At 37.8% G+C, this 25,968-nt stretch overlaps 1 protein-coding gene across 4 annotated transcripts in view; it reads left to right on the forward strand.

Moving 5' to 3' along the window:
* The window catches only part of ZBTB40 (zinc finger and BTB domain containing 40), an 83,120-nt gene that overhangs the window by 9,994 nt on the left and 47,158 nt on the right, over positions 1-25,968 (forward strand). Inside the window, exons 2-3 of one of the 4 annotated variants that reach the window (XM_057556296.1) lie at positions 7,660-7,740; positions 14,444-14,535. The exons of 1 other annotated variant lie outside the window; for it this stretch is intronic. The gene's annotated coding sequence lies outside the window, so the exon portion shown is untranslated. The remainder of the gene's footprint in view (positions 1-7,659; positions 7,741-14,443; positions 14,536-25,968) is intronic. 2 more of the 4 variants (XM_007175085.3, XM_057556317.1) reach the window with 2 other exon arrangements.

A 25,968-nucleotide genomic window follows, 5' to 3' on the forward strand; every position in this document is an offset into this window, starting at 1 on the left:
TGTATTTCTTTGAACATTTTTGAGCAAACACTATGGTATCCCATAAGCTCTTTCCAAACGTTAAAGACAATAGAGAGGTTATCCTCTTTTGCTTTTTTTTTTTTTAATGTTAGTTCCTTAAGTTAACCTTCTTGTCATAATCCCTGGTGATGGATGGGAGAAAGATAGAGATGAAAATAATTCCCACTTCTTCAAAGGCAAGAGAAAAAGCTTACAGTACTAAGGGGAGAGGAGAATGGAGTTCATGTATGAAATATACACAGAAGTGTCCTGAAGGCTGGGTGATCTGAGTAGGGTAATAGGACAGTCTCACAGGAAGTTGGGGCTCCATAGACTCTTCGGTGCTTCTGCTGCTTAACTACAATGTAGAAGAAAGAGAAAAACAAATGCAGTATGCTAACACATATATATATGGAATCTAAGGAAAAAAAAAAAAAGTCATGAAGAACCTAGTGGTAAGACAGACGGGAATAAAGACACAGACCTACTAGAGAATGGACTTGAGGATATGGGGAGGGGGAAGGGTAAGCTGGGACGAAGTGAGAGAGTGGCATGGACTTATATACACTACCAAACGTAAAACAGATGGCTAGTGGGAAGCAGCCGCATAGCACAGGGAGATCAGCTACGTGCTCTGTGACCACCTAGAGGGGTGGGATAGGGAGGGTGGGAGGGAGATGCAGGTGGGAGGGAGATGCAAGAGGGAGGAGATATGGGGATATATGTATATGTACAGCTGATTCACTTTGTTATAATGCAGAAACTAACACACCACTGTAAAGCAATTATACTCCAATAAAGATGTTAAAAAAAAAGAAAAGAAAAGAAGGATTTTAAGCTGAAAGTGGCCTCTTCTTCCCAGCTGTGCCATAAACTCCTTGAGAGCAGGGGGTTTGCTGGTTTCGTCCCTGTGTAGTTCCGAGCCAGTTAAGGCCATTTGGCTGAGCTCAGTAAAGATCTGCTGGACAGACTAGCACACACTGTCCACTGACTAGGCTGGGAAATGGGTCTTGGAGCTTTGCTGGGACGGCATGGGCTCCACCTCCCCCAGTGGCACTGTTGTTACCAGCTGTATGGCCTTGGGCAAGTCAGGGGGCCAGAGTAATGTGTGTATGCTGCCTCGTATAGCGGGGAATAAGTAGGCTCTCAATCCAGGTCATCTGTTCTTCCTTAAAAACTACTTCATTTACTGCGTATCTTTGCACTGCCTCTGAACAGAGAAGTTACCAAAAAAGCAGGAGAGAGACTCAAGGATCAGGAGCTTCACTGCTTTTTAAATTCTTAAGCTTGGGCAATATCCAGTGGTAAAGGTTCCGGCTTCCAGAGTCAGACAGCGTGGGTTCATTTACTGACTGTGCTGCTCACTGGCTTTATGATTTGGGGCAAGTCATTTAATCTCTCTAGGTCTCCACTTTCTCAGTTAAAGTGGAGTTAATAATAGTAACTACCTCCCAGGTTTTGCAAAAATTATATAAGAGCACCCATGCAAAATGCTTGTCACAGTGTCCGGGATATAATAAATCTTCATAAAATGTTAGCTCCCATTGTTAGGTTGCTACCTTAACCCTTCCAAACTATGTCTTTCTTTTCCCCCTTTCCATAGTGTCTTCCTCATTGCTTTCCACCTAAAAAATATATATGTGAGTCATAGTTAACAGAAGAGTCTGATTTCTGTTATTAGTGAACTGGAAGATCTTAAAACACTTCTCAGGGCCTCGGTTTCTTCATCTACAAATGAGGGAATTGGAGCAGGTGATTTCAAAAGTTCTTTGTATCTCCGATTAATTTTCAGTGAGTTAAAGGCTTTGTGTGGAATCTCTCACATTATATAGTCCAGCATGCTGTTATGAGAGGCCTAACCCTCTCCCTTTCCTAGCTTGACTCAGCTGTGAAACTAGCAATGTGATTGTCTGTAAATTCTTTTTACAAAATTATGGGGGCTTCCCTGGTGGCGCAGTGGTTGAGAATCTGCCTGCCAATGCAGGGGACACGGGTTCAAGCCCTGGTCTGGGAAGATCCCACATGCCGCGGAGCAACTAGGCCCGTGAGCCACAGCTACTGAGCCTGCGCGTCTCGAGCCTGTGCTCCGCAACAAGAGAGGCCACGACAGTGAGAGGCCCGCGCACCGCGATGAAGAGTGGCCCCCGCTCGCCACAACTAGAGAAAGCCCTCACACAGAAACGAAGACCCAACACAGCCAAAAATAAATAAATAAATAAATTAATTAAAAAAAAAAAAAGAAAAAATACAGCCATTCGCTTAAAAAAAATTATGTAATATTTGACATACAGTATATAGAAGATACATATGTAACTTATATAAGTGATGAGGCAGAGTGATTAAAAACAAGTATATCGGACTTCCCTGGTGGTCAGTGGTTAAGAATCCGCCTGCCAATGCAGGGAACACGGGTTGGATCCCTGATCCGGGAAGATCCCACATGCTGCAGAGCAGCTAAGCCTGTGCGCCACAACTACTGAGCCTGCGCTCTAGAGCCTGCGAGCCACAACTCCTGAGCCTGTGTGCCACAATTACTGAGCCTGCGCTCTAGAGCCCGTGCTCCACAATGAGAAACCGCCGCAATGAGAAGCCTGCACACTGCAACAAAAAGTAGTCCCCTCTCGCTGCAACTAGAGAAAGCCTATGTGCAGCAACGAAGACCCAACGCAGCCATAAATAAATAAATATTTTAAAAAACGAAAAACAGTTTATCTGTGAACTGATCACACAGCCCAAAACTGTAAAAACAAATATTTTGGCAGGTGTATTTTTATGCTTCCTTTTAACATTTAATGAATATTTACAATGTTATAGGAAATGCCCTTCATGTGCATTGACTCACTAACAGAGGCTTATTAATGCTTACAACTACCCCATGAGATAAAGCTAATATTACCCCCATTTTACATATGAGGAAACTGAGGCCCAGAGAGATAAGCAACTTGCCTGAAGTTGTATAGCTGGTAAGAGAGGCAGAGCTGTGATTCACCCGCGGGCGAGCTGTCTCTACAGCCTGTGCCCTAAACCTTTACTGTTAAGCACACAGCCTCTGGAGTCACAAGGCCTGTTTTGGTATTCTTCAGTTTCTTGAGCTCTTTACTTTTACATTAGATGGGTATCTTTGATTTTGGAATTTGCTATTGTGTGGTTGAGATTTATTCCCCCCTGAAGAAAAGTGTATTATAATCAGATTGGTGAAAACTCAGAACTCATCCACATTTTCAGGTCAGGACAAAAGTGTCAGTGATGAAGCCAAGGGTCTTTTGTAACACCTAAGAGGTTGAATGTGAAAGCACTGAAGTGATGATTGCTTGTTGAGAGTCTTGACTGCAGGATGGAAGAGTCGGCATTAGGTGCAATGCAGTCACAATCCCCAGCCACTCATTAGATGAATATGTTGCTCAGGAGATTTTGCAGTTTGACCTGTGAAGAGTCATCGGTGATGAACTACTGGACCAGAGCAGCATGGCCTGGAAAGGCAGGGGAAAGGCAGATAAGTCTCTCAAAGCCTCCTTCCGTTATAATAGCCTTGAAAAATTGCTTGTTTCTATGAATTAGACAAAAGGTAAGAGAACACAAGCAGTTTGTTATGCCAAACAGTTTGATGTTTTGCCTCATTGTTTTGAACACCTCAAAAGAAGAGTTTCATTAGAGATTGAGAGAATCTGGAAAAAGAAATTAGTTGAATGTAATGGTTATTATAGGCTTATCAAGAATCAGATGCTAGCTGCCAGTTTTGAGACGTGAAAAACAACCTTTCTAGTGGTCCTTAATCTCCTGTCTCTACCTCCTTGAGAATATGGTGGTGAGGTGGTGGCAGTGATGATCATGATGACGATGACGATGACGCTGATGCTGATGCCGGCAGCTAGCAGCTCATCAGTTTACTGAGCACTTGCTGTGTCCCCAGCATATGATGCTGGTGCTTTAGCTGTGTTTATTCATTTAATCTTCCAACAACCCAGTGAGAGAGGTACTATTATTACCCCTATTTTGTAGATGAGGAAGCTATGCCCCATGGAGTTTAGGCGATTTTCCCAAGGTCACGCTTTGTAATTGGGCATTCAAGCTTCACACTCAGGTAGTCTGGCTCTAGCTCCGGCCTTTAACCACTGAGCTACACTGCTGCTCATGACCTGTCTCCCAGAAAGTGTGCAGTTGAATAACACTGTGTGTCCAGTAACTTAAAGAGCATTATAGATGCCTCTTCCCCTTCCCAGTCCATGGACTTGGGTTCAGACCCCACCCTAGAGTTATGTAAATTCCTTGTGGGCAGAGATTATATCTTATTTAACTTTGCTTGGTACATGGTAGGAGCTAAATAAATGTCTAATGAGCGTATAGTATGTTGCAAATGACACTAGCTTTGAAGCCAGACAAACCTACCTGGGTTTTTTAATTTGCAGGTTATAAAAATAATGCATGTTTACTGTAGAAAAAATTTGAAATATATGAAGAAGAAAATAAGTCCCCCATAGTGATACTACCTAGGGATAACCACTATTAGCATTTTAATATATTTTCTGTTTTTTTCAATGTAAATGTATATATGCATGTACATATATTTTTAAACCAAGTTGGAATTATATATACAGTTGCATCCTGTTTTTTTTTTCCTTTTAGTATGTTGAGAGCATTTCACCACATTATTAAACATCTTCAAGAGCCTAATTAAAAATTTTTTATTTAGATATAATTCACATACTATACAATTTACTGTTTTAAAGTGTACAATTCAAAGTCTGTGTAACTATCACCACTTTCTAATTCTAGATCATTTTCATCACTCCAAAAAAAAACCCCATACCCATTAGCATTCACTCCCTAATCCTCCTCCCAACATCTAGCAATCACTAATCTTTCTGTCTCTATGGATTTGCCTATTCTAGACATTTTATATAAAGGGGATCATACCCTATGTGGCCTTTTGTGTCTGGCTTCTTTAACTTAGCATGTTTTCAAGGTTTACCCATGTTTGTAGCACTATCATTATTCCATTCCTTTTTATGACTGAATAATATTCCATTGTATGGATAAACACAATTTTGTTTGTCCATTTATCAGTTGATGGACGCTTGAGTTGTTTCCACTTTTTGGCTGTTACGTATAATGCTGCAGTGAACATTAATGTACAAGTTTTTGTGTAGACATATGTTTTCATTTCTCTTGGGTATATACCTAGGAGTGGAATTGCTGGGTCTGTATTTAACTTTTTGAGGAACTGACAAACTATTTTTCACAGTGGGGCTACCATTTTATATTCCCACCAGCGACATATAGGATTTCCAGTTTCTCCACATCCTCAGCAATGCTTGTACTTTTTGTTTGTTTGTTTGATTTATTATAGCATCCTAGTAGGTGTGGAGTGATATCTCATTGTGGTTTTGATCTGCATTTCCCAGTGACTACTGATGTTGAGCATTTTTCATGTGCTTATTTGCCATTTTTTATATCTTCTTTGGAGAGATATCTGTGCAGATCCTTTGCCCATTTTAAAATTGGTATATTTGTCCTTTTATTGTTGAGTTGTAAGAGTTCTGAATACCTTATTCTGATATACTGTGTTTATATATTCTGGATGCCAGACCCTTATCAATATGATTTGTGAATATTTGTTCCCATTTTGTGGATTGTCTTTTTACTTTCATGATAGTGTCCTTTGATACACAGAAGTTTTTAAATTTGATGAAGTACAATTTATTTTTTTTCCTTTGGTTACTTGTGCTGTAGGTACCATATAGAAAGCCTGATTTTTAATGGCTACATGATATTCTATAATATGTCTGTATACCATGTTTACTTTAAAAATCTCATACATCTAAGTTTCCAGTTTTTTACCATTAAATCTATTGCTCTGAATACAGTGTGCATAAATATTTTATTATATCTCTAATTATTATTTCTTTATAGATAGATACTTAGAAGTGGTCTAAAGGAATAAACATTAACAATTTTTTTTCTTCTAATATCATAGGATTCTCATTCTTTTTTTAATCTGTAATTATACAACTGATATATATTACAGATATATTCTGTAAAACACATCCTGGTAAAACATTCAAACAGTGCACGTAAAGTATATCCTCCTCAGTACCCCCAAATTCTCATGTCCCTCTCCAAGGACATTTTTTATACCTCTAGATGAGCAGATTACTTACTAGATTACTTCCCTGAATGATTTTTACCAGTTTACACTCCCATCAGCACTGTGTAGGTACCTCATTGCTCCCTTCCCTGCCTTATTAATACACATATTATTTTTATCATAATAGCTAACACTTATTGAGCATTTACTGTTGACAGGCACTTTGCTAAAACATTTAAGATGCATTATCTCTTTTCATCTTCGCACCAAAACTGTAAAGACGTTAAGGCTCACGGTGATTAAAGTGACCTGCCCAGGGTCACTGAGTAAATGTCCAAGTTAGGCTTCAAACCAAAGTCTGCTAAATGAGAGTCCATGGTCTAAAACCACTGCTTCCCAATGAAATATTGTCATTGAAAACTTTTCCAATTTGCTTGCCCCTAAATAGTATTAATGTTTTAATTTGTATTTCTTTATTCATCAGGGTGAACTTTTTATTGGATTATTGACTGTTTATTTCTTTTATGAATTATCTGTTTTTCTTTGTCCATTAAAAAAATTTAAATGTTAATTTTTTTCTTATTTTTGTATCATCTTTCTACTCTAATATTAACTGCTTATTTTTCACTTCATATGACATGAAGTGTTCACTGGTTTATCATTTATCTTTTAATTTTGTTAGTGGTGGTTTTTTGGGAAGTTTTCATTTATATGTAGTCAAATCTATTGATCACTTGTAAATTTATTGTTTCCTTTATGCATAGAAAGGCATTCTCCATCCTGACCTTAGTTAAGTTATTCATGAATATATTATCTTTTAAATATCTTAAATCGTTACTTAAATTGTATTGTTTTTTTTTTTTTTTGATGTGGACCATTTTTAAAGTCTTTATTGAGTTTGTTACAATATTGCTTCTGTTTTGTGTTTTGGTTTTTTGGCTGGGAGGCATGTGGGATCTTAGCTCCCCAACCAGGGATCAAACCATACCCCCTGCACTGGAAGGCGAAATCTTAACCACTGGGCCGCCAGGGAAGTCCCTTGTTTTTGTTGTTTTTGTTAAGTCACAAACCTCCCTTATAGTTCTACTAATGACAGTGGATTGGGAAATTTGCAATCATATATTCCCTGAGATACTTTTGGGCAGTTTTATGGCTTGAGGATAATTATTTTCTCATCGAAAGCTCTATCAATGACTGATATTTAATCAACATTCAAAGAAAAAGATAGTAAACCATATAACACGCCTGGTGCTAGTGGCTGCCAGTCTGTCAGATACATAGGAAGCCCTCCCCACTGAGGGCCTGTTGTATATTCTTAGGAGTTTGGTACTTTGGTTCAGGTGCTAGCTTGAAAGGCCAGAAACCTGGGTCCTGGGTCTGGCCCTACCATTGCCTAGATACGTGACTTGCCATGTCACTGAATTTCTTTCAGTTTCTTCATCTGGAAAATGAGTGGGCTGAATTACATAGTCTCTACAGATAATTCTAGTTGCAAAATTCTCTGATTTTTATTATCCTTCTGATCAGGAATCATTCATGTTTGTGATTGATAAATAATTTTTTTTTTTTTTAAGTTTTAGTGATCTGTGGCAGAGTGGCCTGAAGGAATGCAGAGTAATAGGTGGAAGAAGTGCATGGGAGGAAGGAAGGAGGAGGTGAGCGGACCAAGGGAGAAGGAGTAAGGACTGAATCTGGTACAGTGGTGTCAGGCAGATGACCCAGATGGAAGTTAGAAGGTGGATAAGTTCGGAGTTGAGCGCTTCATTGGGCTTAGGCTCCTTGAAGGAGGAATAGTCCTGATCTGCTGTGGATAGAGGTTTGGAGCACCGGAAGAAAAGCCTGAGGGCGGGAGCAACCAGAGGGCACTCCTTACATTCTGAGAGACTGAAAAATTAGCATGTGGTCAGTGCTATTAGTGAGGTGCACAAGGTCACCTCAAAGACAAAGCTAAGTTTAACTGTATCAGAAGAGAGGCTGGAGCCGCAGAAGAGTCCAGGAACTTGGTATTGGAAGGGACAAGACAGAATGTCAGTTGGCAGTGCCCATGCAGTGGACATTGACCCTCAGACTCTACCTGCCCAGTCTGGGGCCCAAGCATTTGCTTCCATGGCAAAGACAGATGCACCAGGCCACCACTGAATGTTGAGAGATGTAGTCTCTTCTGTGATTCCTAAAAGGCTTTCTGATTATACTTGACCTTGCCGCTGGAATTTTTTCACAGATGACTGCAGAGAGTAGGCATATTTCACTAATAAATGAACTAACAAATTGACTTTCTGATTTATATTTCTTCTCTTTTACAATAAGTTTAGACAGTACTATCCAAACTCCCCAAGTCTGATTAATTTTGAGACTTTTACAGGATAGGGTGTTTGTATCTATGAGGTTGATAACCAAACTAGACCTTTGGTAAATTAAGTTCAAGCCGTCGAGGGAAGTCTCTTGCCAGTCTCTTCCTGGCAAGCCAGCTGGCCTGTTCCAATAGCACTGTTTCCCAGATACGCATTTCCATCCATCTTTTAGCAGAGACCAGCAAAAGACATGGCATCTCAAATGCAGGTGATCCTGTCAGGGCATCTAGCCGCACATCTCTGTCTGTGAGAGGAGTTGAGGAATGATAGCACTGAGCCCAGAAATCCTCTCAAGACTAAGGTAGTAATTAAGAACAGGGAGCCAGGTAGATCTGCATTTGAGCTTTGCTCTAGCTTAATACCTGTATGGTCTTGGGCAAGTTGCATAATCTTTTTGGACATTAGTTTCCTCATCTGTGTATTAGGGATAATAATGGTGTCTACCTCATAGGGATGTTTGGGGAGTTAAGTGGGAAAATGTATGGACAGAGCTTAGAACAAATGCTGAACACCATTACCATCATAGAGTAGTTAAAGACCTTGCCAAAGGCATTCAAGAGATTCAAGGATAGGAAAAAGAGCAGAGATCAGTGGATTGGGCAAAAAACGATTTTTAATCACCTCCTCTTCACCTCGTTGATGAGGGAGGGATTCCTACCCTAGGGTTGTGGGGATGGCTAAGCACACAACACTGGACACTGGCAGATGAGACTGAAAGCAGTTTATACTCACAGCCCCAGAGGAGGACACAGAGGGTGTACTCAGGAGCAGAGTTAACAACCAGGGGCTGTGGGAGGCAGGCTTGTAGTATGAAGAAGGCGGGTGCTTTCTGGTTTATGCCAGAGGATGTGATTGGCTTGTTTGAATAATTTTGGGGGCTGGCAGGGAACTGAAACCCACTACCCAGGAATAAACAGGAACAGTGCCTGGCCCCTCTGATAAGGAGGATTGTTTGGCTAGGGGACCTTGTCCACGGGAGCAGAATGGGTACTGGAATTTGTGGTAAGGACATTTGAGGCCTTCTTGATTTTACCAGCTGTCAAGGCAGCACATAATATTAAGCCTTAATCTTTAGACTTTATACCACCAAAGAGAAGATAGGCCTTGAAATGCTGTTTGATACAGCTTTTCGGGGATCTGGGTATGGAACGCTATGGAAGACAAGCAGAGTTGTTCTGTTCTGTGGGGGAAGACAGATGGGCGTAGTAGTTAGAATGGAAATGTCACAGTAGGTCATATATGGTGTCATGAGCCCAGATCTCTTCACTGTGTCCAGTTCAGCATACATTTATTGATTGGCTGTACCATCCTAGGACCTGCCAAGGCTTAACCAGGTTCAGTTGACCACTTTAGATCAGGAACAGTTTGACCTCCATTTACTTTGGCAGCAGCCGGGGAAGCTTGTCTAGCCCTGGAAGTCCGGGTTGCTGGAATGCATTCTAAAGGAGTTTTGGTTGGTGCCAGGCCACAGAGCTATTCACCTAAGGCCTGGTTATTAGAATCCTCCGTATTTTGTAGGTTTTATTCTTAAAGCTGTTCTGACTGGAGCAAGGGCAGGTGCAAAAGGGAAGGTTTTGAGGATGACTTGGAACTTTTTAGAGGTGAAGGGTTGCTTAAAACATATTTGATAATAATTAGATGTGAAAAAATGTGATTTGAGAACAGGCAATGTTGTATAGTGCTTTGCTATTCAGAGAGGATTCCTTGGACTATCAACATCTGAGTCAACCCAGAGCTTATTAGAAATGCAGAATTCAGATCCCACTGCAGACCTCCTGGATCAGAATCTTTTCTTTGACAAGATCCCCAGGTGATTCTTATGCACACTAAAGTATGAGAAACTGTTCTAGTGGGTAGAAGGGCATGAGCTTTAAAAGGCTCAGTTAGACTGGATTAAAATCTCAGTTCCTAAAAAAAACAAAACAAAACAAAACTCAGTTCCTCTACTGATTTTGTATGTGATCTTGGGCCTGTTCCTTAACCCCTCCACTGTTGGGACTTAATTATAAATTGGGTTTAACTGTCTTGCTGGGTTATTAGTATTAAAGGGGGTAACATGTAAAATGTGCTTATTAGTAGCTCTTGTGATTATTTGATAAATAATATCTTTGATAGAATATGAAAAGAGAGAGCAGGATACCATTACGGCTAACTCTGTTCACGAGACATGAATTGGTAATTGAGAAAAGTACAGTCTCCTGAGCCGATGGGCCAGTGGATGTGGTTGGCTCACTAAACAGTTCCCCTCAGGGTGAGACTGTAAGTGTACTTGTTAAGTAACCAAGAGTTGACAGCTATACTTCTTAATGGCTACTGAGCTCTTGGGAGGGAGAATAATCTGCAGAAGTGGTAGCTAAGTCTTGGCCTCCAGTGAGGCCTTCACATTATAGAGAAAAGACGTGAGAATTGAGACGTGGGCTCAGTTATGCCCCTTGTTAGCTCTGTGGCTCTTAACAAGCCATTTAACGTCCCTGAGCCTTAGTCTTCATCTGTAAAACAAAGGTAAATGGAAGGATGAGGTGTAAATCCCAGAATATAGCAAGGTATTATCCCTACTTGATATGTACCATAGAGCTCGGTAGGCAGCCTCCCAAATCCCCAAAGGTGACTCTTAGGCCGATTCAGCTGCTTTAGAATCTTCAGTACTGAAATTCTTCAGAGCTGTTCTGGCTACCTGGATTTCCCAATGACCAGAACGTACCTTAGGAAAGCACACAGGCCATTCAGGTATTGCTACAAATCTCGAAGATTGTAACAGTAGTAGACTAGCATTTGGGATGGAATGATGATGATAGTGATGATAATAATATTAGAAACAACAGTGACAAGACATATAAAAAGGTGCTGCCTGAACCCAGGAGCATCAAATACAAAAATCTCCATCCCTTACGCTATATACATTGCTGCCTTTCAGGCCCGCAGGGTAAGAGAAGAAACCAAATGACAGCTGCTTTTGAACTTGAGCAATGTGGGCCTGCTAAAAGCTACGGTCACCCTTTTCTAACCTCACCAATCCTCCTTGCATTCTCAGAAATAATTGCTAGTGGTTCTCTTTTAACTTAGCTGATTCCTTAGATACGTTACATTTTAAATCATCTTTTTGTGTGTAGCACATGCCCCATTTCTTGTCTCTGAGTGTGTGATCTTTGCTCTGATTACTTGAGAGTGCCTGTTATTTCACCTGATTCTGGTTGTTTGTGAGATACTAAATAGCCATGGGGTTAAAGCTGACTCGGATCAAAGAGCAACTCAGCCTCTCAGGACCTCAGTTTCCTCTGTTAAAAAGGGGAGGGATTGGACTAAGGTCATTTGGTCATTCGACAAGAGTACGTGATGGATAAAGTAATGAACTTCTGTTTGCTGAAAGCAATGAATAGGGCTCTCCAAGGTCCCTTCCAGCTCTCTGGTTCCAGCAGAGCCCAGAAATCAAGAGAGAAGTAAAGATTATATTCTGGAGATAGGGATTATCAATAGCAACAGTAAAAACAAAACAAAACAAACTTTAAGCAGATAAGGTTGCATTGAGCCAGGCCATATGAGAGATGTCTCAGACTATGAGATAGATGTGCCCAAAGGAGAGTGCAGAATTGTTAGGAGAACTGGAATGGAGGACCCTTGATCAAGTATTAGGATGGCTTTTCTTTCTTGGGTATTGGGATATAGAAATCTAGGCAGATGTGTGTCCAACTTCTGCTCCTACGGAGCTTTATTTATTATTAGACAATATATATAGGATGCTTGTTCTTCGTTCCCATTGCTAGTCACTTTTCCCTATTAGACCATGCCATCTGTCACTGGAATACCTCTGCTTTAATTGTGCTGTATTTCAGGAGCCCCTCCCTCAAAGCAGGTTAAGTTCCTCTGCTCATTTTCTGGCCTCCCTAACCTAGACAGCCTAGTGTTCCACATTTCCTCTTACATGGGTATTTTTGGAGACCCACCCTAGCCAGCCCAGTGTCCATAATAATGATGGCAGCAACTTACTGGAGGGCTTTCCAGTGCCTTTCCAATGGGTCCAGTGCTAACTGCCTATGCACATACATGATTCCAGAGCACTCTCCCTCCCTTTTCACCCTTACCTGTTGAAATTGTACCTAACTTGCATTTACCAACTCCAGTTCTTCCCTTTTCCTTTCCACTCACTGGGATCAATCTGTTTTTTTCCCTTCTCTCTTCTTCCTTTCCCTCTTCTTGTCTCTTGTGGATTGAGTCCTTTTAAGACTTCTGTTTTCAGTCATTCCAGTTGAAATAAGTTGAGTCAGCTTTATTACAAGCTCTCTGTGAACAAGGACCTTGTTTTATACTTCACTTGGCTCCCACACAGCACCTAGCAGTGGGCTGAGTAATTGGTAGGCAATTGACCCATAAATAGTTGTTAGTTGACATATGTGTATTGCTGGCTGAAGACTTATGGGGAAATAACTACAGTAAATTGGGGAATGGCAGGTCCAGTTCCTGAGGCCCAGAAAAGAGTCTTTTACCCTTCAGCAGTGGCAGCAAAGTCTTTTGTTTGAGTGTCTTGCTGAGGACATTGCCAGCAGTTGTGGATTTCAGAACATCTATTTAATTAACTGATGTGTATAAGAGACTGTAAGTCTTTAGTGTTACTTTCCTTCTTGTTCATCGAAGGGATTCCATGTTTCTTACCAGCTCTGATTAAGTTCTCACTTGTGCTTTTTCTGGTTTTGGGGTTTTTTTTTTCCCCCTGTGTGTAACTGTTGTTTCTTTGTAACTTAAAGAATCCTCAAACTTTCAGATTCTTTTTGGAAGTAGACAAAATAAAAATTTAAATAAATAAATAAAATCTTTGTGCTTCTTTTAGAACACTGGCCTAGTTTCCACTTTGTGTTGAATTCCCATTTGTGTTTTGGGTCATTATGCAGCACTTGGTTCAGCCAATTAAGTTTTTTCTTTCTAAGTATCTTTATTCTATATCAGTATAGTCTTTTCTTGAGGCTTTAATATTGTTGCTTTGAGGAACATCCATCTTTCTGGTGCTCTTTTGTTACTTAAATGTTCTTCCCTTGGGACCTTTGACACTTTTCCCAAGCCTAGTGATTTCAGTTAAGTGCTTAATAACATAATTTAGGTTGCCTCTATACAGGAGTCTAGAAGACTTAAAGATTCCAACATGCTGTGTTCCACTGTAGTTTCTTAACTCTGAAAAGCACGCTTTCGTGACATTATATTTAGTGCTATGTTCTCTCCCCTCCATTTAACTTCCTTACAAAGGGAGTTAGGGGGAAACAGTAAAATATATGTTAGAGGCTTTTACATTTTAGTTGTGCGATCAACAAAGTGTAGTTTAGCCTCTATAGTACATTTCAGTAGCCCCCAAATCACTAATGTATCCCTCATGATTATATATTAGATTTATTTAATAACAGGTATTCTGTACCTGAAAGTGGTCTACAAAGATTATATAGTTTAACTGTTTATTTACAGGTAGGTACTTTAGCTGTCATGTCAGATGGCTAGTTTCAAAACTACTTAATGAGGAAAATTCAGTCTTTCTTGGTAATAATAATACAGCTAACACATATAGTATTTACTACGTGCTAGGCACTGTTTTAAGTGTAAACACACCTACACGTTAATTCTCTTATAAGTAGCATATGGCTGGTTTTTTTAAGAATCCAATCAGAGAATCTCTGCCATTTAACAGGAAAGTTTAATCTGCTTCTTTATTGTGATTACTAATACATTTGGGCTGACTTCTACCGTCTTAAGTTTTTTTCTATTTACCACACTTTCTTTGCCTTTCTTTTCCCCCTTTTCCACTTGCTATTGTATTAATCACATTTTCTTAATTCCCTTTTATACCTCTTGTTTGCAAATATTTGTTCAGTTTCTGTTCCCTTATATCCTTACCTGTTAACATACATACTTTACTTAGGCTAAAAGCTAAAGTTAATCATTATTTTTGTCATCCCCTTGACTCTTAGAACATCCTAACTCTAGTTCTCCGTCTCTCATCTTCCATGTTCTTGTTGATTTTTAATTTCAGAGAGGCAGTGGATTTTTAAGAATATAGACCTCAGAGCCAGACTGCCTGAGTTTGGAGCCCAGGTCTGCCACACACTAGTTGTGTGACCTTAGGTAAGTTATATAACCTCTCTGTGCCACATTTTCTTACATGTAAAATGGGGATGAGTACCTACTTCACAGGGTTGTTGAAAAGATTAAATGAGTTAATAGATGCAAAGCATTTAGAACAGTGCCTGGCACATAGTAAGCATTCAATAAGTGGTAGCTACTATGGTTGTCATTATTCTACTTTGTTTTTAACCTCCCCTTCCCATATCCATTTTAAAATAGCCAGTGCATTTTAAAACACATTTCTTAATTTCTTTTTTATTAAGATATAATTAACATACAGTTCAATGAATTCTATTTGAAGAGTTTTGACAAATATCTACTCTTCAACCACCATCCAAAATAAGGTACAGAACATTTCCATTCCCCGAGAAAGTTTCCTTGTGTCTCTTCCTGTTTAATTCCCTTCCCCCACACCACCCCACAACCTCCACAACCACTACAGTATCTGGTTGCTATCACTATAGATTAGTTTTGTCTGTATGTCTCTTTCCTATAGATTTAGTCATATATATGTACCCTTTTGTGCCTGGCTTCTTTGACCTAACATACTGTTTTTAGGGTTTATCCATGTTGTTGCTTGTATCAATGGTTAATCTTTTATTATAAGAAACCTCCACACAGTTCTTCAAAGTAGTTGTACCATTTTGCACTTTCAGCAGTAATGTATGCAAGTTCTAGTCATTCCACATCCTCACCAGCATTTGGTATTATCAGTTTTTCTGATTTTAACTTTTCTAGTGGATACGTTTAGCAGTTTCTTTGCTTGCTACTTGCTATTTTTTCTTACATTCTATCCTTTCTTTCTGGTTCAAGTTTCTTCTTATAGTAATCCTTTCAGTGACAGTCTCTGAGCCTCTTATCTTTGTTTGAAGGTGATTTTATTTCAACTTGTATATAGATACATGGTTGGTTGTTATTTTCCTTAATATTTGAAAACTGTTACTCCATTTTCATCTGACATCTATCGTTATTAATGAGAAGTCTGTACCAGTCAAACCGTCTTCTTTGATTAAGTAATAATCTTTTCTTTTGGTTTGCTTACAATTTCTTTTTCTCAGTGTTGTTGATACTTCCAAGTTTTTATTCTGAAGACTCATGTCTGACTTTAATCCTAGAACATTCTCAGATATTATATCTTCAAATTGCTTCTCCCACATGTTCTTCATTACCTCTATCTGGAACACCTATTTAGATGCATGTGAAACCTTCATATTCTGTTTTCCATGTCCTTTAACCTCTCTTTCATATTTCTGTTTTTTGGGGTTTTTTTTTTTTTTTTTTACCTCTCTGCTACCTTCTGAGTAATTTTCTCAGACTTCTTTTCCTAATCACTCATTTTCTCTTTAGCTGTATCTAATCTGTTTAATTCATTGATAGATGAATTTCAGTGACTTAACTTTTATTCCTAGAAGTTCTTTTGGTTCTTTTTCACATCTGCCTATTCTTTTTTCATATTATCTTTTTCTTTCATTATGGCTTCCCTTCATTTTGCCTGTTTATTAAAATGAAACAATTAATTTGTAACATTTTTCATAGTATTCTATAATTTTTAGGGTTTTCAATTCTTGGAGATGCTATTTGTGCTCTTTCTTGCATCTTATGTCTTTCCGTTGTGGTGATTCATTTCCTCATGTGACTTTTTGTTTTTACTGTTTGCCTTTTGGGGGTGGCACCGGAATCCTCATCTGAGACACTCTAGCATCTATCTTGGCAAGGCCCTTCTCGTTTGATTTTTTTTCCTCCTTCACCTCCGACCCCTATTCCTATTTCCCTCCCCTTTATAGCACTTACTCTAATGTATTTGATAAAATGTCTTTTGCTACAATGTAGCTTTACCTTATTGTTATTCATTGTTTTGTTTTTCTGTTTTTAACTTACGTAAATGGCATTATGCTCTAGATCTCATTCTGGTTGTTATTGTTTCACTCAACTGGGTATTAGTTGTTACTTCTTTCTAATGCACTATATTCCATAGTATACATTCTGCATATTTACTTAAATTCTTTTTGTGACGGACATCTAAATTACCTCTCATTTCCCTGCACCAAAAACAATGGCCCAGTGATCTTTCTGGCCATGTGTCCTTATGAACCTATGTGAGAACTTTTCTGGGAAATGTATGCAGAAATATGATTCTTGGGCCACAAGGCATATATGCACAGAAAATTTCACTAAATATTACCAGAGTGTTTTTCCAGAATAGCTATATCAATTTATATACCACCAGTTTTACTCTAGATTCAAATTTATGTTCTACCACATGTTACTGTAAGACCTTAGAGAAATTACTTAACCTCTCTGGGCCTTAGTCTCCCCATCAGTAAAAGGGAATAATAACAGCATCTGCATCATCAGGTTGTTAAGAGAATGAAATGAGTTAATATATGTAAAGCATATTCCTGAATGTAATAAGCACTTCCTGAATATATAATAAATGTCACATGCTTTTACTGCTATTGTAACAACTACTCTTACTTGTTAGCCAGTTAAGTGAGCTTCTCCTTCTCTGAATTGCCTAGTTATGTCATTTGCCCATTTTTCTCCCCATTGGATTTTTTTCCCTAAGGTTTCCAGGAACTTCTTATGTATTCTAGATATTAACTCCTTGTTTTCATCAAACTTTACAGATATCTCCTGGTTCTACCATTTGTCCATTGTCTGTTAATCATGTCTATAGACTAAAGAGTTCTTTGACAGAAACCTTTAATATCAGTATAATCATATTCATCTTTTTTTTTAAGCTTTTGGGGCAATGTTTAAGAAGTTTCCCAACCCCTGCTTCAAAGATACCCTCTGACATTTTCTACTGTTAGCTTTTATAAATTTACCTTTCACATTCAGGTCTTCCTCATATGGTTTGTAATAGTGAGCTCATTTCTTTCTGTGTTTTTCTTTTTTCCTGTGAGAGTCTCTGTGCCTTGGGTTTTGAAAGTATTCTGGTTTTTTCTCCTGCATGTCAAAGACCAATTTTTATGTTAATTTCTCAGCCCAAGATTCTTATATGATATAATATATAAATTTGGATCCTTCATAGGCCTACATTTTAGATTTCTTGTGGGTGCCTTTTCTTCTACTCAAGGCCCAGATAATTAGCAACTTTTATTCTGTTTCCCTGAGCCAGTGAGCAGAGATTTTTCAGACTGCATATAAAGGAGGGATAGGTGTTTGAGGCTCTGGGCTTTGTGCAAGGGTCTCAGTTCCAACTCCCCCACCTTCTACCTGCCTGAAGCTATATTTCCAGTCTCCATGTGAGCATTAATGCTTTCTCCTCCAAGCCTAGGGCCTGTATTGGAGTTTGAAACCCCTGTGGGCCATCATGGTCTCAACACCCACTTTACTGTTTCAGCTTTGATTTTGATGTCACTTCCATTTCAGGTACCTGGGATTTCCTTTTCTTTTTTGCTTTACTATATATTTTTTTTTAATTTATTTTATTTTATTTATTTTTGGCTGCGTTAGGTCTTTGTTGCTGCCTGCGGGCTTTCTCTAGTTCCGGCGAGCGACTCTTCATTGTGGTGCGCGGGCTTCTCATTGCGGTGGCTTCTCTTGTTGCAGAGCACAGGCTCTAGGCACGTGGGCTTCAGTAGTTGTGGCTCACGGGCTCTAGAGCACAGGCTCAGTAGTTGTGGCGCACCGGCTTAGTTGCTCCGCAGCATGTGGGATCTTCCCAGACCAGGGCTCAAACCCATGTCCCTTGCATTGGCAGGCGGATTCTTAACAACTGCGCCACCAGGGAGGCCCTAGCTTGACTATATATTTTTAAAACATTTTTGTTACATTTTATCCAGCATTTCTGTGTGTGAAGTGGGAGGAAAAGGTCCATTTACATCAGCTCAGTGTGCCATTTTGCCAAAAGTCTTTCCTTTAATTAGTATTCCTATTAATCTCAGTAAAATTTCAACTTTCAACTTTACCAGCTTACGTTCATTAAGTAACCTTTGAATTTATTCTGCCTTAACTATCCTCATTCTCCTTTTATTGCTCAAGTTTATAATCATGTTTTTAGTATCTATATATTGGTAAACCACATAATTTTGTTCAGTTTTTTTTAACCTTGCTCAGTTGCTTATTCTGTTACAATTATTCTATTATTTTCTTGTCTAATTTAGTTGTCAACAAAAATATGAAATAGCTCTGACCACAATCCTGTAGTTAATGCTCAAAATATGTCCCTCTGGATCATTGGTGGCTCTTCGTATTTTTTAATCTGATGAAAGACTGACCAAAAATGACCAGAAAAATGACCCCAAAGCAACATTTTAAGTAAGTTTTAGTTTGTCCTAAAAATATAATCCCAATAATGTGTTCCTTATTAATAGGATTGTTTGAAAAGATTTATGTCCAGATAAGTCTTTTGATTTACTGTAATCCATAGAGCCTATGTCTTGTCTTAGGAAGAAAATCATATTCTCCTGATATCATTTGTTCTTTAGAAAAACCACATCAGTGCCTGTTCAGTAGTTTTGTGTTATTTGCAAATTGAATTCTTGTTCTGATTTTTTTCTCAGATATTAAAATAAGTTAATTTACAAATTTTCAGACTTACCTCCTTTTTTTCTAAAGATAGCTCCTACTTTTGCCTGTTTTAAATCTTACAGAACTTTTTTTTCTGTTTTCCACAAGAACCGGGAGATATTCCATTCCTGCTCCTGTTGCTACTACTATTTCAACAAGTCAGTTAGCTCCTAGGCCACAGTTTATCTTTAAAAAGTATGCATTTTTATAACACAGATATTAAAACAAGCTATAGTCAAACAGTAAGGTTAGATGTTCTCAAAGCTACTCTTTGAGTAAACTTTAAAAAAATTATATGAATTCGTGAGTGTTCTACAATCTATACCTGGTATAGATAGGGTTTGGGGTGATTAGTACTGACAATTTACATTCCTAAAAGGAAAATTTTTTTAATAGATGAACTTTATTTTTTAGAGCAGTTTTAGGTTCACTGCAAAATTGAGAGTAAAGTGCAGAGTTCCCATATAATCCTGTCCCCACACAACCTCTCCCACTGTCCCACAACACAGTGATACATTTGTTACAATCAGTGAACCTACATGGATACATAATTATCACCCAAAGTCCATAGTTTTCATTAGGGTACACTTTTGGTTTCATACATTCTCTGGAATTTGACATGTATATGATACATGAATTCACCATTGTAGTTTTATACACAGTAATTTCACTGCCCTCAAGATCCTCCATGTTTCACCTATTCATCCCTCCCTACTCCCAACCACTGGCAACCACTGATCTTTTGACTATCTCCATCGTTTTGCCTTTTCCAGAATGTCATATGGTTGTATTCGTATAATATAGAGACTTTTTATATTGGATTCTTTCACTTACTAATATGCATTTAAGTGTCCTCCATGTCTTCCCATTGCTTGATAGCTCATTTCTTTTTGCACTAATATTCCATTGTCTGGATATACCACAGTTTGTTTATCCATTTTTCTGGTGAAAGACATTTTGGCAATTATGAATAGAGCTGCTATAAACATCTGCATGCAGGTTCTTGTGTGGACGTAAGTTTTCAGTTTTTTTTGGTAAATATCAAGGAGCACAATTGCAGGATCGTATGATAAGGATATGCTTAGTTTTATAAGAAACTCCTAATCTGTTTTACAAAGTGCTGTACCATTTTGCATTCTCACCAGCAATGAATAGCAGTTCCTGTTGCTATACATCCTCACCTGCATTTGGTGTTGTTAGTGATTTGGGTTTTGTCATTTCTAATAGGTTTTATTTGCAATTCCCTTATGACATATGATGTTGAACATCTTTTTGTATGCTTACTTGCTATCTGCATCTCTTCCTTGGTGGGATGTCTGTTAAGGTCTTTGGTCCATTTTTTAATCAGGTTGTTTTCTTATTGTTGAGTTTTAAGAATTCCTTGTATGTTTTGGATAATAGTCATTTAACAGATATGTCTCTTGCAAATATTTTCTCCCAGTCTATGACTTGTCTTCTCAGTCTCTTGACATTATCATTCATAGAGCAGAAGTTCTTTAAGTTTAATGAAGTCCAGCTTATCCATTATTTCTTTCAGGGATCATGCCTTTGGAGATGTATCTAAAAAGTCATTACCACACCCAAGGTCACCTAGATTTTCTTCTATGTTATTTTCTAGAGGTTTTATAGTGTTGTGTTCTTACATTTAAGTCTGTGATCCAATTTGAGCTAAATTTGTGAAGGCTATGAGGTCTGCATCTAGATTCATTTTTCTACATGTGGATGTTCAGTTGTTCCAGCACCATTTGTTGAAAATACTGTCTTTGCTCCATTATCAAAGATCAGTTGACTGTACTTTTGTGGGTCTATTTATCTATTCTTTCACCAGTACCACATTGTTTTGGTTACTGTAGCTTTGTAGGTAAGTATTGAAGTTGAGTATTGAGTAGTGTCAGTCTTCCTACTTCGTTCCTCTACCCTGATATTGAGTTGGCTATTCTGGATCTTTTGCCTCTCCATATAAACTTTAGAATCAGTTTGTCAGTATCCACAAAATAACTTGCTGGGATTTTGATTAGGATTGTGTTGAATTTATAGATCAATTTGGGAAGAACTGAAATTTTGACACTACTGAGTCTTCCTATCCATGAACATGGAATATCCCTCCATTTACTTAGTTTTTCTTTGATATCTTTCATTAGAGTTTTGTAGTTTTTCTCATATACATCTTGTATGTATTTTGTTAGACTTATCCTCAAGTATTTTCACATTTTTAATTTCTCTTTTGGGGGTGCCAATTAAACGGTAATGTTTTCATATCAAATTCAACTTGTTCATTGCTGATAGACAGGAGAGCAGTTAAGTTTTTTATATTTACCTTGTATCCTGCAACCTTGCTGCTATTGCTTTTATTATTATTATTAAATTTTTTGTCAGTTCTTTTGGATTTTCTACATATCTCATCACAGTCATATCATCTGTGAACAAAGACTGTTTTGCACCTTCCTTCCCAGTCTGTATACCTTTTAGCTAGGAATTCCAGAATGATATTGAAAAGCAGTGGTGAAATGAGACATCCCTGCCTTGTTCCTGATCTGAGGCAGAAAGCTTTGACTCTAATGTTAGCTGTTGGTTTTTGTAGCTGTTCTTTATCAAGTTGAGGAGGTTCCCCTCTATTCCTATTTAGCTGAGAGTTTTTATCATGAATTTTGTGGGTTTTGTCAAATGCTTTTTCTGCCTCTATTGATATGAACATGAGATTTTTCTTTTTTAGCCTGTTGTTATAATGGATTACATTTACTGATTTTCAAAGGTTGAACCAGCCTTGAATACCTGGGATAAATCCCACTTGGTCATGGTGTTAAATTCTTTTTATTATTGTTGAATTTGATTTGCTAATATTTTGTTGAAGATTTTTGTATTTTGGTCTGTGTTTTTCTTATATGTCTTTGTCTGGTTTTGCTGTTAGTGTAATGCTAGGCTCATAGAATGAGTTAAGAAGTATTCCCTCTGCTTCTATTTTCTGGAAGAGATTGTGGATATTTGGTATAATTTCTTCCTAAACTGTTTTGTAGAATTTACCAGTGAACCCATCTGGGCCTGCTGCTTCAAGTGTTGGAAAGTTATTAATTATTGACTTAGTATCTTTGATAGATGAGGCCTATTCAGATGTCTAGTTCTCCTTGTGTGAGTTTTGGCAGATTGTGTCTTTCAAGTAATTGATCCATTTCATTAAAGTTACCAAATTTGTGGGCATATTATTATATTATTCCTTTTTTATCCTTTTATTGTACATGGGATCTGTACTGATGTCCCCTCTTTCATTTCTGATATTAGGAATCGGTGTTCTCTCCTTTTTCTTAGTTAGCCTGGTAGAGGCTTATTGATTTTGTTGATCTTTTCAAAGAACCAGCTTTTAAGTTTGTTTGGTTTTTTTTTTTCTCTTGATTTCCTTTTCTCAGTTTCATTTATTTGTCTCTATTTTCTTTTTCTCCTGCTTACTTTGGATTTACTTTGTTCTTCTTGTTTTAGTATCCCAAAGCGGAGGCTTAAATTATTGGTTTTAGATCTTTCTTCTTTTCTACTATATGCATTCAGTGCTATAAATTTCCCTCTAAACACTGCTTTTGCTGCATCCCATAAATTTTGATAAGTTGTATTTACATTTTCATTTAGTTTAGAATATTTTTGAATTTGTCTTAAGATTTCTTCTTATGTGTTATTTAGAAGTGTGTTGTTTAATCTCCAAGTATTTGGAAATTTTTCCAGCTATCTTTTTGTCATTGATTTCTAGTTTAATTCCATCATGGTCTGAGAACAGAGTGTATGGTTTCTATTCTTTTCAATTTGTGAAGGGTAACTTATGGCCCAGAATGTGGTCTATCTTGTTGAATGTTCCATGTGATATTAAGAAGAATATGTAATCTGCTATAGATGAAGTAGTCTATAGTCAATTGATTGATGGTGCTATTAACTTCACTGATGTCCTTACTGATTTTCTGCCTTTAGGCTCTATCCATTTCCGATAGAGAGGTGTTTAAAGTCTCCAACTATAATAGTGATGCACCTATTTCTCTTTGTATTTCTTTCAGTTTGCCTTACATGTTTTGATGCTCTGTTGTTAGTTGCCTACACAATAAGGATTATTATGTCTTGTTAGAGTATTGACCCCTTTTTCATTAAGTAACTCCCCTTTATCCCTAATATTTTTCCTTACTTAAAGTCTGCTCTGTCTGAAATTAATATAGCTCCCCTGCTTTCTTTTGATTACTGTTAACATGGTATATCATTCTCCATGCATTTACTTTTAATCTATATGCATCTTTAAGTGGGTTTCTTGTAAACAACATCAGAGTGGGTCTTGTCTTTTGATCCACTCTGACAATCTGTCTTTTAATTAGTATATTTAGAGCATTGATCTACCATATTTGTTAATGTTGTCTATATGTTGCCCTTGTTCTTTGTTCCTACTTTTGTCTAACATACTTTTTCATTCTTTTGTAGTTTTAATTGAGCATTTGACGTGATTCCATTTTCACTCCTTTTTACCATATCAGTTATACTTCTTTTTAAAACTTATTTTAGTGGTGTCCTATAGTTTGCAATAGATTTACAACTAATCTAGATCCACTTTCAAATGACACTGTACCACTTCACATGTATTATAAGTACCTTATAATAATAATAACATAATCTTAATCCTTGCCTTCTCTCCCTTGTATCATTGCTGTCATTCATTTCATTTATACATAAGCATATAGAATTGACTCTTGAAAAATGCAGGGGTTAGGGACACTGACCCCTGGCACAGGCAAAAATCTGCTTATAACTTTGTAGTGAGCCCTCTGTATCTGTGGATTCAACCAACTGCCGATTACGTGGTACTGTAGTATTTAGTGTTGAAAAAATCCACATGTAAGTGGATCTTCACAGCTCAAACCTGTGTTGTTCAAGGGTTACCTGTATAAACATAAGCATACATAATCAAATACATTGTTGCTGTTATTATTTTGAACAAACTGCTATCTATGTCAGTTAAGAATAAAAAATAAAACTGCTATCTTTGTCAATTTCTGTTTTACCTTCACCTATTCATTCTTCAGTGCTGTTCATTAGTTTACGTAGATCCATATTTCTGTACTTTATTATTTCCTTCTCTCTGAATAACTTCTTTAACATTACTTGGAAGGCAGGTCTACTGGCAACCAAGTCCCTCAATCTTGCTGGTCTGAGAAAGTCTTTATTTTACATTCACTGTTAAAGGAAAAAATTTCAGGGTAGAATTCTAGGTTGGTAGTTTGTTTGTTTTCTTTTCTCAACATTTTAAATATTTCACTCCACTCTTCTCTTGCCTGCATGGTTTCTGAGGAGAAATTAGATGTAATTCCTATCTGCTTCTCTGTAGGAAAGGTGCTTTTTCCTCTGGCTTTTTTCAAGATTTGTTTTTTAACCTTTGATTTTTCTATAGTTTGAATATGATATGCTTAAGTATAGTTATTAAGAGCATTTATCCTGCTTGGGGTTCTGAGCTTCTTAGACCTGTGGTTTGGTGTCTAACATTAATTTGGGGAAATTCTTAGTCATTATTGCTTCAAATATTGCTTCTGTTTCTTTTTCTCTTCTCCTTCTCTTCCCATTGCACATATGTTTTACCTTTTGTGGTTGTCTCACAGTTCTTAGATATTTGATTCTGTTTTTTTCAGACCTTTTTCACTTTGCTTTTCAGTTTTGGAAGTTCCTTATTGTTATATCCTCAAGGTCAGAGATTCTTTACTCAACCATATCTAGTCTACTAGTAAGTGCATCAAAGGCATTCTTTATTTCTGTTACAGTGTTTTTAACCTCTAGCTTTTCTTTTTCATTCTTTCTTAGAATTTCCATCTCTCTGCTTACATTGCCATCTGTTCTTGCATGTTGTCTACTTTTTCCTTTAAATCCCTTATCTTATTAATCTTTTTTTTTTTTTAATTCCTTGTCTGATAATTCCTGACATATCTGACTGTGGTTCTGATGCTTGTTCAGTCTCTTTGAAGTGTGCTTTTTGCCTTTTAGTATGCCTTGTAATTTTTTCTTGAAAGGTAGACATAAAGTACTGGGTAAAAGGAACTGTGGTAAATATGCCTATAGTGATGGGGTGGTAAGATGTGAAGGGAGGAAGTGTGTTTTATAGACCTATTATTAGGTCTCAGTCTTTTGGTAAGTCTGTGCCGCTGGACTGTGAACTTCACTGATACTTTTCAGTCTCTCCCTCCCCACCTCCTTAAGTGGTACAGGATGGCTAGAGTGGGCTGAAGTTGGGTATTTCCTTTCCTCCAGTTAGGTTAGACTCTGGTAAAATAATTTCTTCTGATTCTAGGCCTTGTTGAGAAGAACAGAATGCTCTGTCATATTTTAAAATGGTTACTTTCTCCTTCCTCCTGCCAGAAGCAGAAGGGAATTTTCCCCCAGTATTCACTGTGAGTACCCAGTAGAGCTCCTGGAGTTAAAACTCACAAAATTATGACTTTGTCCCTCTGGAGTTTTTAACTCTCAGACTTGTCCACCCTGAGCCTCCATCAATTCGTTAACTTAGGTTTAGTGTTCCTGTTCTGGCACTGCTTCCCATGGATTTCTCTTGGTGGGTTTCTGCTCTGAGAAGTTGTGATTCTCTGCCTGTCTCTCCAATTTTGGGAGCAGTAATTTTGCCCTGTGACCTCACTTCTCTGACAGAACTAAGAAGAGTTGTTGATTTTTCCATCTGTTTACCTTTTTACTTGTCAAGTTAGAATGGTGACTTTTAAGCTCCTTCCATGCCAGACCACAAACCTGGAAACCAGAACTAGGAAATATTTTCATTTTCATTTTTATTTTTATTTGTCAGTTTCAAATGTGGGAAAATAAGGAATAGTGGTGGAGTGGAAAGGTAACAAAGGCAACCAATGTTATTTTGACAAATGTCAAGACCATGTGACTTTCCTGCTTAAAGCCCCTCAAACCCTT

The sequence above is a fragment of the Balaenoptera acutorostrata genome, chromosome 1 (genome assembly GCF_949987535.1).
Source record: "Balaenoptera acutorostrata chromosome 1, mBalAcu1.1, whole genome shotgun sequence".
Taxonomy (NCBI): domain Eukaryota; kingdom Metazoa; phylum Chordata; class Mammalia; order Artiodactyla; family Balaenopteridae; genus Balaenoptera; species Balaenoptera acutorostrata.